This window comes from Rhinolophus sinicus, linkage group LG12 (assembly GCF_036562045.2).
Source record: "Rhinolophus sinicus isolate RSC01 linkage group LG12, ASM3656204v1, whole genome shotgun sequence".
NCBI lineage: Eukaryota > Metazoa > Chordata > Mammalia > Chiroptera > Rhinolophidae > Rhinolophus > Rhinolophus sinicus.
The window spans coordinates 58127153-58139604 of NC_133761.1; the positions used below are offsets into that span (position 1 = coordinate 58127153).

Consider the following 12452-nt stretch of genomic DNA (forward strand, 5'->3'; position numbering starts at 1 on the left):
TGTTCTACAGGGCTGAGGATTTGGGCGGAGAGGGGATGAAGAAAAGAAAAACAATCCAGTTTTCTTTCCTGAGGGCTAAAGTGATGGGTGGGGGCGGGTAGACCAGGAAGAGAACCAGGCACCAGGGGAAGATGAAAAGATCAATAGACATGGTTTGACAGAGTCAGAGCTCTGACGGAGCGTTCGCTTGCTTGGCAGTTAGTTCAAAAAATAGATGATTCGTCATGAGAAGCAACTGGTTTCTGCTGCTTATCAGAAGGTCAGGTTATATCATTTCCAACTGTTGGGGTGAGATACAGAGTAGGTGATCTATCGAACAGAGAGAGATTGCTAAACTTCATGCTGTGTCGCATTAGACCTCACAGAGCTCTTTACTGGCCAGACAGGGCTTGGCTAAGAAAGATAAATTTACCTGAGGTTAAAGGGGCTGGTCACTCCTAGTGGTCATTTCAGATACCCTTCATTTTAAATAGTGCGAACGCACTGGCTGTGGGGGCCATCAAGACGTGGGGGCCAGTGAGTGCAGGCTGGGTGGAGGGGACACATGAAGACCAAATGGATGAAGGGACAGTGTCCAATCAGGGGAATTAGTGCCCTGCCTTCTCCACAGCCCTCTGGAGGGCTGATCCCAGGCCAGAGATTTCCCGAACTTGTAGTATCACCTGGAAACGTGAAGAGGCTGCAGGTGCCCTGTTTCCAGGGGCAGAACGGCCTCTCTCCAAGTTGTGTTGCTACATGGTAAGTGTTCATACATTTCTACAGCTCTAGTTCATTTGGACCGTGGTCATTCATGAAGGATGTGGTAGCTTTCTAGTTGGTCAGTTTCCCCGAAGTGGAATCTGCCCAAGACTTTCCCCAGGATCTGCCCAGTGATTACAGAAACCAAGAGTTCCAAAAGGACGGAGGCATCTAAGTGGCTGACAACAGCACTGGTGTGAGGCTATGGCAACAAGAGACCTTAGGATTTAACACATACACCAATTTGACCTCTTGTCTGGATGCACTTTCCTTCTCTTTAAAAGGGGGGCCATGCTAGAGGCATTGACGTTTCTTGATATGCTCGCAAGTCTCTGAAATGGCCGGTAGGGACTTGCAGTGACCTTTGTAGATCGGACGTGCTTCAAATGGGAAGCTGCTGACTGAATGTCAGACCCCAGGGCTAACATTCCACCTTACAGATTATGCTGTCCAGCTTGCAAGTTCAAGTTAAGCTCTGAACAGCTGTTAGGCCTTTGATGCTCCTATCCCCAGAGCAAGACCTTTCAGTAGGCGGCTCAGTGCACAGTGACATGGGAAACCAGAGGCCTGGTCTCCACAGGCATTCAAACGCTGATATTTTGAATGTATTCAAAATACTCAAAAGTGGAATTGATGAGGTTGAGGATGTACAGGGTTACGGGCTGATTTGTCGGTTTTTCACATGGCGTTTCTTTTCAGATCAAGCAAAACTGTTGTGCAATGATTGGTCAATTCTATTACACAAACGTTTTTTGGGCATCTACACTGTGTCACGCTGGGATTCAAAGTTTAGTAAGACACAGAGCAGCCATCAAAGTATTTAACCTGGGTTTACATTTCTTTTTAATCACTGGACTCAGCTTGTGAAGCAGAGTGTTTTTTCCCTATTCTTATTTACCTTCCGACCTCCGCCTTCTAGCATACAGCCAGGTCCGCAAGAGTATTCCACAAATGTTGAAGTGATGTGCAATGAGATCTTGGCCTTGGTGTTGGCCTTGGTATTTTCCTTTCCTTTTCTCAGACACCTTGCCTTACACATGCCAACTGACTGACTTCCGCCTATTGAGATGCCAGAATAGCTTTCCCTTTTGGATGCTTGCTTACCATTGTGTCTCTTACAGATACTGTGAGGAGAAACAAACTTTTCTCCTTTACGGCGAGAGTGACTTCCCACTACTACTTATTATGACCCACAAAGGCAGACATGTTTGGTCCTTTTGTTCATTGCTGTATCCCCAGCGACAAAAATATTGTTTGGGACATAGTAATTGCATGTTGAATTATTTGTTGAATGAACAGATAAAATTGAAATCAGGACAAGAGGTCTTAACTGCATTAGACAGGTTATGTTAAGTGATGCTGCAATAACGAACAAACTTGGAAATCTCTGTGGCTACACACCTAGAGATTTATTTTTCTGTTTCTCAAAGTTGGCTGTGGGTTCTGCAGCTTTCCATATCGACTGCTTTCCCAGTGGGAACTGAAGGATCCAGTCCGGTTGCATCCTGTAGCTAGCTCATCTGGAATGTGGAGATTTTGGGTTGCTGTTGCAGGGGAAGATGCGGTGGAAGGGTTGCGTGCTGACTCATAAATGGTTTTGCCTGGAAACGATGCGTGGCACTTCTGTTCACAGTCTTTTGGTTACATGGCTGGGAATCTGGGGGAGCCCATGAGTTGTTGGTGAGCACGCCACACTAAATATGTTAGTCAGTGCTTTCTCAGTGGTGCTGTCATCCCCTGGGAAAGCAACGATTGGCGTCCCACCCTCACGCCTACCGCTTTAGTGCACGCTGACCAACTTCCAAATGCCAGCATCTGCATTTCTTTGCCTGGAGTCTGTCTTGGGAGCCAGAGCCTGCTTTGGCCTCCTGCTTGGCCTCCAGCCTAGAAGGTTCTCAGTGCCAGGGAACTACCCTGAGTCAGGATGGGGTTCACAGTTAAAGAAGACATATAGCAGGCATTGAGGAGTTGATACTGTTTTAATTGTCTGTCTCCTCCACGAGACTAAGCTTGTCCAAGGCAACATCAAGTCAGCCAAGGACGTATGGGGGTGGGTGTACAAATACCTCAGATCCTTCACCACACGGTGGCATAACTCTGAGGGGCATTTCTACACTGGCTCCCAGAGACACCTGCGGGATTAAGCTTCACTTGTCCACAGAGGTGACTTGCTTGAAAATAAACCTCTTACTGGCTGTTTTCCCTTCCCTATCTTACTGCTCCACTCCCCTGTCAGTGTTTCTTGGGATTCCCTCCCAGATAAGCTGCACTTGAATCCATGTCTTACAATTTTCTTAAAGGGGAACCCAAAACTAAAAGAGAAAGTTACCTAAACCATTCTCATGCTGTGTTTGTGGGAGCGTGTGTGCGCGCATGTGTGTGTGTCTGTGTGTGTGTAAGGAGAGAGAGAGAGAGAGAGAGAGAAGTGTAAAGGGACATAAGGGAGGCCTCCTTCACTATCTCCACTTGTAGAACTTAGGTAGTGAAAATAAAGAAAGTGAAAGGAATACAAGTGAGGGGAAGAAATACCTGAGGTGCTGCCAAGACTTTTCCTATACCGTGTTGTTACAGAAATATAGATCTCATTATGAAAGTATTGGCTACCTGAAGTCCTGGGGAGACAAATACCCGATGGTTTTCTAAGGCGTGCACTTCCCGGGCAGTCAACACAAAACATGGGCTCACTGGACCATTATATTTCTCCGCACTTCTTGGTGGGATTCCAGGAGTGTGTTTGGACAGGTGGACAAACAGCTGTGGCGGCTTATAACGGCAACACAGTTCTCAGAGGCCAGGCTGGGTAAGTACGGAAGGGGTAACGCTGGGTTTTGGTGGTTCTTCACCTCTCCTTTTAATGTGTGCTGCTCCGTTTTGGTGATCTTTTATGACAAGGTCAAATAATGCTCAAGTGACCTTTTAATTTTTTTTATCCAAACCAGGGCACTTTCTTTTTATTACCTCCCTAGTATAGCAATGAGAAAATAAGATTTGTGTTGTGTAAGTGCTCCAAAGTCACTCACCCAGTAAGTGGTGGTGCGAGGATTTGGGGTGTCCTGTGCTGACTCTGGCTAGGGGCTTCATGGACGAGAAAGGGCTTGGGCGTCAGGACACGCAAGGATGGTCTCAGGGTTGCTGCTCAGTCATAGGGGAGCCTGGACAAGCCCTTTTGCTTCTGTGGGTCCAGTGTCCATGTCCATGAAGGAAGAGAGAGGCTTAGCCCCAGATAATAATAACAACCGTAGTAGTAACAGCCACACTTTCTTACATGCTATTAAGTGGCTTAGATGGTTAAGAACTTGTGCTCTGGAGCCAGAAGCCTGGGTTCAAATCCCAACTCTACCACTTACTCGTATGAGATCTGGGATAAGTTACTCACAAATGTTCTGAACAGTCTAATGACTGTACAATTTTCATACAATAAGCTGTACCTATTTATTGTGTACCATTTTTATATTTTGATATGTATATACCGTTGAAACCATGAAACTAGCACCACAATCAAGAGAATATACCCTTACCTCCTCCTCAAAGTTTCTGCACATCCTCTGATAATACCCTCCTTTCCACCTCTCTCTGACCCTGGCCCTCTGCCCACTCCACAAGCAATCACTGACCTTCGTCACTGTAGATTAGTTTGCACTTTCTAGAAATTTATATAAATGAAATAATGCAGTAGGTACTCTTTTTGGTTTGACTTCTTTCACTCTGCATAATTATTTTGAGATTCATTTTGTGTTGTATCAATAGTCTATGTAGTTTCATTCCTTGTTATTGCTGAGTGGTATTCCATTGTATGGGTCACTAACAGCTTGTTTGTCTGTTCACCTGTTGATGGACATTTAGGTTGTTTTCAGTTTTTTGTCCATCACACATAAAGCCACTATAAACATTCATGGAGAATGCTTTGCGTGGATATATGTTTTTCTTTGCTCTTGGGTAAATACTCAGGAGCCGAACGTCTGGATCACGCAGTAGATCTATATTTCACCTTTTAAGAAACAGCTAACGTACTTCCTGAAGTATTTTTGCATTCTAAAGTAAATTTTACATTTCTACCAATGGTATACAAGAGTTCTAGTTCCGCAACAGCCCCATGAACACTTGGTATGGTATTTTTAATTTTCAACGTTCTAACAGGTGTGTAGTATAATAGTATCTCGCTGCGGTTTTAATTAGGTTTTTGCTCATGGCTAACGATGAGTATCTTTTCATGTGCATATTTGCCACTGTGTATCTTATCGATGAAATGTCTGTTAAAATCGTTTGCCCATTGAAAAAACAAAACAAAAACAGATTTGTTTTCTTCTGTTTTGAGACTTCTTTCTATGTCCTAAATAACAAGTCCCTTATCAGACAGATATATGATTGTAAATAGTTTCTCTGAGTGTGTGGCTTACGTTTTCATTCTTTAACAGTGTCTTTCACAGGGCAAACGTTTTTGATTTTTATAAAATCTGATTTTTATCGATTTGTTCTTTTAGGTCTAAAGTCAGGTTTTCGCCTGTGTTTTCTTCTAGAGGTTCTACTGTTTTAGATTTCCCTGTAAGTCTGTGATCCATTTTGAGTACATTTTTATATGTCGTGCAGTGCAAGGTGTGGATCAAAGTTCAATTTTTTTGCATATGCATAGCCAACTGTTGAAAAGATTATTTTTTCCTCCACGCGATTGCTTTTGTACTTTTGTAAAAAATCAGTTGTTCCCATATATACGGATCTGCTTCTGGACTTTCTATTCTGTTTCACTGATTTTGTTTGTTCATATTCACATTAATACCACACTGCGCTGATTACTATAGGTTTACGATGTCTTAAACTAAGGTAGTGTTAAACCTCTAATTTTGTTATTTTTTTCTTTTCAAAGTCATTTTGGTTCTTCTAGGTCCTTTGTATTGCTCTGTGAATTTTAGAGTCAGTCTGACAGTTTCTACAAAAAAGCCTGCTGGAATTGTAATTTGAAATTCTATTTATTCTATAGATCATTTTCAGTAGAACTGATATCTTAACAATATGAGTCTTCGACCCATGCTTGGGCAAACTGGGACTGATTTGAGCGTGAAAGAGGACACTATGAAAAACAGAGGACACGCTGGGATAACCAGCATTGATACAAGGCCGTTCTGGGCAGACTGGGAAGTATGGTTATCCTATCTGTTTATTGCCCACTTGTCAAATTATGACATCTCACGAGTAGCATGGTTCCCAGAACTCTCATCTACTCCAGTCAACTTCAAACTTCATACGGTTCCAGTAGCATGAAGGGCATTCCTGGCACAAATACATGCCTAAATAAACCCCTAAAATCTCAGTATCCTGTTGACCGTTTCTCTTGCATGATAGTTGTGATAATGGGATAGTCTGATAAATCAATCCCGAGTGAGAATTACGTAGCAGATGTGTTATTTTGTGAACTTGCTCATTCTCCTGACTTACGAATGTATCCAGCTTATACATCCTGTAACTTTTAAGGACTAATTAGGGTGGCAGGTTAGAAGGAGGGTGTTTTAACTAGCTTTTAAACACCCATCCCTGTGAATTAACCGAAATAACAGATGTGAAATGCCTAGTACTATTTCTTGTGCATCCAAAGCCACCTGTCAGTCCCCCTCTGTTGGGGCACATTAGAGCTCTCGACAGTCCCTTCCTCCAGTCAGGAAGGGCTTTCTTGGGGAGGGATAGAAGGATGTGAACCATGGTCCTCCTATAGTCTCTGGGTGGATCAAAAGCAAAGGTCATATAAAGTTGGCAAAAGAAAACTCAAACTATATCATAGCAAAAATATCTGGATTTGTTCTTCCTCATATCATTGCCAGAAATCTTGCAAGGCACTTGAGGACGTGACCTTTCTTGCCCATTGCTATCAGATACTCAAGGGTCAGGGCTTGGGTGGAGTAAGGAAGGAGGTGGTAACGTTGAAGCCCTTTGCCCTTTTTGTCAGCAGGAAGGGAAGTATCAAGGATGTGATTCAAGAATTTTCCCTCTGCTTCGTTCTGTATGCCCATGGCTTCCTGTGTATGTCTTCTGTCCTATGTGCGCCTTCCCTGGGAGGCTCTGAGTCCATTCAAGTGGTCAAGTTGATGAGCTCAGCAGGTTAGGCTATGGGACTAAGGAAATCAAGGTCACAGGTTCAATCTCCATATGAGCCAATTAACTCTGCACACAAAGAAATCTGTCCAAGTCCTTAGATTGCCTCACTGCGTCTGTCTCACCAGCTGGCTTGAAAATATGTGCTGTGCAGAGCCTGGAACACGGAGGGCTAAATAACCAGCCTATCCCCAGTCCTGGAGAATCCCCCGTAGAGGAGACCCTCCAGATATTAGAAACCTCTCATTGGATTCTGGAATTCTTCGTTAATCTGGCAGCCCTTCACATCAAGACCTACTGTTTATCATTGAAGTAATTTACAAGGGACTAAGGATTCTGCATTGTTGTAGAAATTGATTGTTGATACTGTACCCGCCTATTTGACAAATGATTCCTCTGTATGCCGCAGGGTGAAGAGGGAACTGGATGAGACTCAAGGAAGGAAGGGATGGGCCAGCAAGCTGGGGCTTCAGAGGTGGAGTTATTCATTTAAACACGTCCATTGAGGGCCTTCTGTGGGCCAGGCATAGTTTTTAATGCTAGGGATATAAGTAGTCATTGTTTCTGCAAATGTTTTAGTGCCTATTCCATGCTAGGCTTGTCCTGGACCCTCGGGGCACAGAAGTGAATGAGTCACAATCCATACCCTCAAAACGATCTGGGTTTAGGGCAGGGGGTCTTAAAACCTTTTGTGCCATGAAGCCTACTGGCAGTCTGGTGGTCTGTGGGAGCCTTCTCAGAATAATGATTTTAGAGGCATGAACTAAGACACCCGAGATTACAAAGGAAGCCAGTTAAAGTACAGTACAGTAGTCAAAACATTCAACAAATGTGTCAGTGCTCAGTTCTAAGTGTTGAACATGTAACCACGGACCAGGCCTGCTCACAGCCCCCTCCCAGGGATGCTCTCCCAATCTCAGCTCCTGCTGTTCGGGTGGTCCCATGCTTTGAAACATGTGTCTTTATCTTCCCAGGCACTAAGTAAAGATAGTGTGAAAAGTTGACATGAGTGGAGCCATTTTGAAATAGAGCCAGAGCAGCCATTCTAGAGGAATTGCTTGTATGTCTTACTCCTTGAATCTTGGGAATGTTTAAACCGTGCAAAATATCCTTTGGATGGGGCCAGAGCAATGTCATCTTCCAAGCAACTGCTTGTAAAGCCAACAGGAAAGCAGACACCTTGACCACAAAGACTGATGCTTATAGACATTCTCTGAAGATAGAACCAGTAACACCAATAGAAATTTCTTTCTTCTATTCATGTAATCATTTCCCTTCATTTTCTCATTAAAAAACCTTGCCTTCACTCTGTAATTGGGACACAATTTGGGCTTCTGCCTAAATCTGTGCCCCGGAATTGCAATTCTGTGATCTCAACTAAATGCTCGATGCCTCTCAATTTGGCATTTTGTTTTTAGGTTAACAACAGAAAGGCACCAACTGGAAGGCTGCTTGCTGCTCCGTCTAGAACAGCTAAGATGCCCTGGCCGAAAGAGCTGCCCCAGTCAGTACGTCGTTCTTAGGAATGTGTAATTGAGAAGCAGAGCAACTTTTGGCAATGGCAGGGAACCGAAGGTGCGGAAATGTGAAAAGTGGACTGTGACGTAGGGCTGTAGTCATGAGATGTCAAGAGCAAGGTGAGGTTATGAGGAAGCTGAGTTAATGACCAGGCAGGGCTACTAAGGGAGAGAAGAGCATGAATAAGTCATTCCCAGTGGGAGGAGAGGTAAACGAAGAAACATACAGAAAAGCAGAAAAAGCAGAGTAGCTGAGTGAGGTTAAGGGCAGGGCCTTAGAATGAAAAGCCAGAAATCTTTCTGCTGAGATCCCTAGCATTGCTTTGGATTTAGAACAATCCTTCAGTTTGTCTCTCCATTCAGTTTTCCCCTCGGGGCCTGGTTGTTCATCTTTCCCTGAATTGCCCCAAAGGCTAGCTTCCTGGCTGACATTCCCTTTTTCTTTATTACTGTGCACATTCTGACAGTAAACCTTTATTTCCCAAGGCAACTCGAGTGAAACTCTGTTCTTTGTGATCAAAAGAGTCAAATGCAAGCAAGGTAGGATCAGGCTGAGCCCACAGAGGACAGGGGCGGATATCTGACTCTGCCTCGAGCAAGTGGGTGTGGTGGGTAAGGAGTGTGTCCTAGCTCCCTTTTACGTTGATTTTGGATTTGCTGAAAATTATCCAGTTAACTCAAAATTTTGGCAAAAAATTTCATAGTTCATTGAAATATTGGTTCTTTCTCATGTTGGTGACATTTCCACTATGTGGTAGGTCTAGTACAAGCTTTGTTTGGTGTAGCAAAGTGACTTTGCCATATCCAACCTGCTTTTGTTTTGTTTTTTTCCTTGCATAACTTCTTTTTTTTTAATTTATTGGGGTGACAATTGTTAGCAAAATTACATAGATTTCAGGTGTACAATTCTGTATTACATCATCTATAAATCCTATTGTGTGTTCACCACCCAGAGTCAGTTCTCCTTCCATCACCATATATTTGATCCCCCTTACCCTCATCTCCCACCCCCCACCTTGCGTAACTTCTTTGTTCCTGCCGTTTTCTGCCTGTCAGTCATTCATTATTGCATCCTATCAGGTGGTAGACAATTTCAACTGGTCTTTTACTGATGACGGTCATTTTCATAACTTGATTAAGTTATTGATGATGGTGGTGTGTGCTGGACTTCTCTACTGTAAACATTTTTTTTTCCAGTTTTTTCTTAGCAATTCTCTCCAAACGTTCTTTGCAATTCATACACATGTTGTAGGGAGTTACTTTAAAACTGTGTAGACATCCCATTCTTCATCCAACTTTTAATTTATTTCTTCATTTCTTTATTTATAGCTGGATGGACTTCCGGTTTCCTATTTGTCCGATGGTTGTTACCTTTGTTGCTATCATTTATTTTGATGCTCATATTATCCCAGGCTTAGCCATTGGGAACCTCTTCAATCTGGCTTCTGTGTCTGTTTGTCATGTTCCATCAATTTTTGAGTATTTCCTTGCCTCTGGCTCCAGGCTCATCTTATACTTTCCTGATTGCTTTTAGTGTTGGATGGTATTTAGAAGATCAGAGTCCTTGCTGTGCTGTTGGTTTTGGGGATGTTGCTGCTCCCAGGCCCTCACAGTGGACAGAGCTAGAGGGTATATGTGTGCAGGTACACATACACAGACACACAATACACGTGTGTACACCCATTTACACCTCTACTGTCTATTATCTCTTATTGGAAATTATGAATTTACGTGGATATGTCCAGTACCAACTCAACACCACAGAGTATGTTCTGGCTTCCTCTCTTTCCATATTTATACATCCTTTCTTTTGCATTGAGAGAATTGGCTCACATATCCTGATATATTGACTTATTTCATTAGTCCGGTCCTATCCTGCCACCCCTTTCCGAGGTGAGTGCACTCCCCACTTGCATGGTCACCATGCCAAGCCACGCTTGTCACTCTTTTGAGCTCTGACTTCCCACCATTATCAGAATTAATGGGGACATTGCATTATCAAAGATGTTTGCATGGTGATATTCCTATATCCTACCAGGACCTGTTTAGGGCCCATTTTGACAGGGAATGTGTACTAATGAGAAGGGATTGCAGCCAACTATGAGTTAGAAACCCAAGTCTTCTGATTCCCAGTTCTTTTTTTTTCTTTCTTTAAAGCCCCTGACATCAGTGGCAATTAATGGAACCCATGGATGATTTCTCTGGCTTCTCTTACTAAATTTCATTCCCAAATGGATTTATTTTGGAAAGTAAAGCAAAGTCCATTTACCCATTTCAGAGTTATCTAAAGGTGGAAAAAAAATGCATTTTTTCAGCAGTTCAGAAAATTTTCAAATGCTTTTTTTGTCTTCGGATTACTCAAAAGCAGCTTTGTTTGGAAATTTCAAACTTGGCCTTCCTGGTACATAACCCTGAGTAAGGAATGTGTGCTCTGCCTTGTTTGAAGAAACTTGGTTTCAAAATAACAAAGTTACGGATGTTTAAAAATACTGCATGGAGCAGACACTGCAGGTTACTGTCCTTCGCCTTTGAAACATGCTCTGTATTGTGAAGCTGGTAACTTTCATGGGTGGAGGAGTTTCATAGCAGATACTTAACTGATGCAAATGTGAGATCATTGTACAAACCACATGGGACATCTAGTTCACTTGTCTTTGCAATTTTTACTCAGTAAATCCACAGGAACTCTGAGCAATTTAGACTCTTTGAGCATGGTGCCTGTATACATCAGGTGCTCAATAATTGTCGAGCTGATGTGAATTGACTATGCTTGTTCTCATTTGGCTACAAATTTCCCTGCAGCTCTGAGTACCTAACTGTGCTCTAGCACAGGGCTTGGCACATTATGGCCCATGGGCCAAATCCAGTCTGCTGTCTGTTTTTTTTTTTTTAAATGGCCTGAAGGCTGAGAATGATTTTTACATTTTTAAACCGTTGAATAAAAATCAAACGAAGACTGACATTTCGTAACATGTGAAAAGTATATGCAATTAAAATTTCAGTCTCCATAAATAAAGTTTTATCAGAACACAGCCACACTCATTCATTTATAAATCTTTTTGATTGTTTTTTTAAATTGATTGTCTGCACTACCATTTCCATATTAGATGACTAATAAAAACAATCGAGTGAAGAGACTTGAATGATACCGCCTATTTTATACGTTGCTGGGTTTGTTTCTAGTTGTGTTAATTTTTTCCCAAGGGCTTTATAAGCTCCATGAAGGGAGGGCCCAGCTTTTTCGCTCCTTTTGGATTTGACGCACATAGTGTAGGACCCAGCGTGTAGAACTACAGCTAACGGTACTGCCCCTGAATCTGAGCCCCTGAGTGTTAATGGAGAGAATTACATTATTGACGATGATAACAGATCTCAAAAGGACCCTCCTCTCTGTCTGATCAAACTCCACACATTCCTAGCAAGTTCACTTTCCCATTCTCACCCTCACGGTTAGCTCATCTTGCACTTCACTGAGAATATAGAAGGAACCAGATGAGAATTACTCCAGCTCCACCTGTATACCCGCATCTATATCCAGTGGGCTCTTATACACATAATGTCCCCCATTTCTCTCCTGGATCCCATTGCTTCTTTCCTTCTGAAGCACTTGACTCCATTTACCCCTTTTTTGTCTCCACCAGTTGTTGTTCTTTTCTGGCTCATTCCAATCAGCACATTAAACTAGTCCTAATAATATCCATCTTTTAAAAGCCCTCCCCGTCCCCAGAATCCTCCTCTAACGACCTTTTCACATCTTTGCTACAGTGAATAGCACCTCATGAAACCACTGTCTCTATGTCCTGTCTGTACTTTTCTCACTCATTGTCTAGACTCGCCATCTGCCTGCTTTCTCCTCAAATCATTCTAAACAGGCTCTATTTCCCAACATGCATGTTACTGTAACCATGAAACATAGAGGGTAAATCGGGCTTAACATAGGAAGAAGGACATGCTTATGCAGTTTCAACAGTCTGCCCGAGAATTGGAGGAATGTGGAGACAGCATGTGCTGTGTTCCCACCTGGGTGTGGTAAACGGGGTACCTGGGAGGGGCGTTTGGAGTTGAGGGGAGTGATGGCCATAGATTGGCAGAAAGGAGATAGGCTCTGGTTGGTTT

General features: G+C 42.9%; 1 long non-coding RNA gene across 3 annotated transcripts in view; it reads left to right on the forward strand.

Moving 5' to 3' along the window:
* Nucleotides 1-3245: 3245 nt before the first annotated feature.
* The window catches only part of LOC141567871 (uncharacterized), a 207329-nt gene continuing 198122 nt past the window's right edge, over nt 3246-12452 (forward strand). For all 3 annotated transcript variants that reach the window (XR_012490810.1, XR_012490808.1, XR_012490809.1), the window contains exon 1: nt 3246-3538. This is a non-coding gene — a long non-coding RNA (uncharacterized LOC141567871). The remainder of the gene's footprint in view (nt 3539-12452) is intronic.